This window comes from Ursus maritimus, unplaced genomic scaffold, assembly GCF_017311325.1.
Source record: "Ursus maritimus isolate PB19 unplaced genomic scaffold, ASM1731132v1 scaffold_24, whole genome shotgun sequence".
NCBI lineage: Eukaryota > Metazoa > Chordata > Mammalia > Carnivora > Ursidae > Ursus > Ursus maritimus.
The window spans coordinates 26,806,700-26,809,618 of NW_024424897.1; the positions used below are offsets into that span (position 1 = coordinate 26,806,700).

At 43.2% G+C, this 2,919-nt stretch overlaps 1 long non-coding RNA gene across 1 annotated transcript in view; it reads right to left on the reverse strand.

Annotated features, from left to right (window-relative positions):
* LOC121104934 overlaps positions 1-2,707 on the reverse strand; it is a 6,182-nt gene extending 3,475 nt beyond the window's left edge. The window contains exon 1 of the long non-coding RNA XR_005837279.1: positions 2,505-2,707. This is a non-coding gene — a long non-coding RNA (uncharacterized LOC121104934). The remainder of the gene's footprint in view (positions 1-2,504) is intronic.
* Between the last annotated feature and the right edge of the window lie 212 nt (positions 2,708-2,919).

A 2,919-nucleotide genomic window follows, 5' to 3' on the forward strand; every position in this document is an offset into this window, starting at 1 on the left:
AGAGTCAAGAACATGGGTACCACCGGAAGTACAGGACCAGGGTAACTGACCACGTGCATACGGAATGCTGAGACCCTCTGGCACTTTCTCCCGTTAGGTCTCAGAATGCAGGCTGACAGGTGTTGACATCCAGATAGGAGCTTGAAAGACTCCTTCCCGGAAATCGGACAAGCGCAAATTTAAAAAGAGCTAATGATGCTGACTGTTTAAATTATCTAGTGCTACAGAACAAACCTCTGAAAAACTTGGTGGCTTAAAGTAACAGCATATTATTTCTCAAAATTCTGTGGACTGAGTGAGCAGTTCTTCAACTTCCGCCATTGGCTGGAGTATGAGAATGGATAGAATCATATGAAGTCTCAACTGGGAGCTGTTCATTTCCCTCCCTGTGGGTCTCTCCATGTGGCTGCCTGGGCTGCCATCATGGAGTTTCCAAGTAGGGTGGTGGTTGTTGTTGTTGTTGTTGTTTCTTCCTCCTCTTCTTCTTCTTCTTCTTCCTCCTCCTCCTCCTCCTCCTCCTCCTTCTCCCCTTCTTCTTCTTCTTCTTCTTCTTCTTCCTTCTCCTCCTTCTCCTCCTTCTCCTCCTTCTCCTCCTCCTCCTCCTCCTCCTCCTCCTCCTCCTCCCTTCTCCTCCCTTCTCCTTCTTCTTCTCCTTCTTCTTCTCCTTCTTCTTCTCCTTCTTCTTCTCCTTCTCCTTCTCCTTCTTCTTCTCCTTCTTCTTCTCCTTCTTCTTCTCCTTCTTCTTCTCCTTCTTCTTCTCCTTCTTCTTCTCCTTCTTCTTCTCCTTCTTCTTCTTCTTCTCCTTCTCCTTCTTCTTCTTCTTCTTCTCCTTCTTCTTCTTCTTCTCCTTCTCCTTCTTCTTCTCCTTCTTCTTCTCCTTCTTCTTCTCCTTCTCCTTCTCCTTCTCCTTCTCCTTCTCCTTCTTTTCTTCTTCTCCTTCTCCTTCTTCTTCATGTTATGTTAGTTATCACGCAGTACTTCATTAGTTTTTGATCTAATGTTCCGTGCTTCATTGTTTGAGTATAACACCCAGTGCTCATTGCAGTACATGCCCTCCTTAATACCCATCACTGGGCTACCCCATCCCCCTCCCCTCTGAAACCCTCAGTTTGTTTTCCAGAGTCCATAGTCTCTCATGGTTCATCTCCCCCTCTGATTTCCCCCCTTCATTTTCCCTTCCTTCAGAAAGGGTGAATACCCACCATTCATATCAACATGGGTGGAACTGGCGGGGATTATGCAAAGTGAAATAAGTCAAGCAGAGAAAGACAATTATCATATGGTTTCACTTATATGTGGAACATAAAGACCAGCGTGGCTGACATCAGAAGAACCAACTAGTGTTTCAAGAGGGAGCAGTTTAAAAGGGAAGCCCAGAAAGGGCTGAGAACTGGCACAGTCTCACTTCTGCCATATTCTGTTGATGAAATCAGTCATAAGCCCAGCTCTGAGTCACTGTGGACATTCATGAATTCCAGGAGGCATCGTTCACTGGAGGCCACCGATGTAGCAGTCTACCACACCAACATCCAGGCTCCGTTCCCAAGAGCCCCACCTGGATCATCCTAAAGTGAAGCTTAAATTATGTACATCCCCAGAGATCCCGATCAGGTTTTTTAGTTCTTTGCTATTAAGTGTGTGCAGACCACAATTCACTGATACCTGCGACAACTGAAGAAAGCCCCCAACAGAGGAGACCAAAAAATAGAAAAAAGGGGGGGACAGAAAGCAAATTGGAGGAATTAGAAACTACACACACACGCACACACACATACACACAGGTTGTGTGTATCACAATTTAGAAACTGTATGTATAAATATATTCATGCACATGTAAAGATATATGGGAATTGAAATTAGGGAATTGAAAATATATTGCAAAATTGAAAAACTAACTGGATGATTTGGAAAATAAGTTGGAGATATTTCTCAGAAAGTAAAGCAATAAGAGAATTAGGGAGAAATATAAAATAAAAAAAATAAAAACAAGGAATCACTTTCAAGACATTTGAATCATGGGCACTCTGGAGGGGACAATTGAGGATTTGGAATAGAGATTATCAATAAAAAATTATAGTCAGTCTCTAGAACTGAAGAACCTTTCATTTTCATAATGAAAGGGGATCACTGATGGCCCAGAATTAAGGATGAAAATACACCCACACCAAGGCAAATATTCTATCATTTTAGAGTACAGAGGACAAATGAGCTTTCAGAAAAAGGGGGAAGCAACGACATCAAACAGAAATCCAAACGGCTTCAACTTTCTCAGAGCAGAGCTGGAAGCATGAAGATATTGGAGCCCTGCTCTCAAAGTTAAAAAAAGAAGATTATGTCACACTTAAAATCCCACTTAGCCAAAATACCAATTAAATGTACTGGTAGAATAATGACATTGTTAACATCTTAAGCAATAATCTCCCATGAACTCTTTCTCCAGAAACTCCTGAAGGATTACTTCCACTACAGTGAGTAACCAAGAAGGCAAGAAGAAGGGGACATACAGGAGTGATGCAAAGGGCTTCTCTAGGATGCTGGTGCAGGGAGAATGCCAAATGATAGCTGCGACGCAGGCGTGGAGGGCGACCAGTCCATCTGGAGAACGTGACTCAAGACCCAAGGGCTGCCATCATCATCCGCTCTGCCATGCTACCATCTTTTTAGCCTGAGACATGAACTAGAAAAAGGACACCATGAAAACAAGCAAATAAATCCTGGAAGAGAAAACAATAACAACAAGAGGAACATAATCAAAAGTGAAACCAAATTCTAGGAAACAGAGAATGAAACCTCAGAGACAGGCTAAGGGCGTTCAGAATTAACAGCAGAAGGGGAAGCTGGGATAACAGCTGTGTCCTGCATCTACTCTCTGGGCCTGGAGAGCAAACAGCCCAGATGGAAGAGGAACAGAAGTCTATC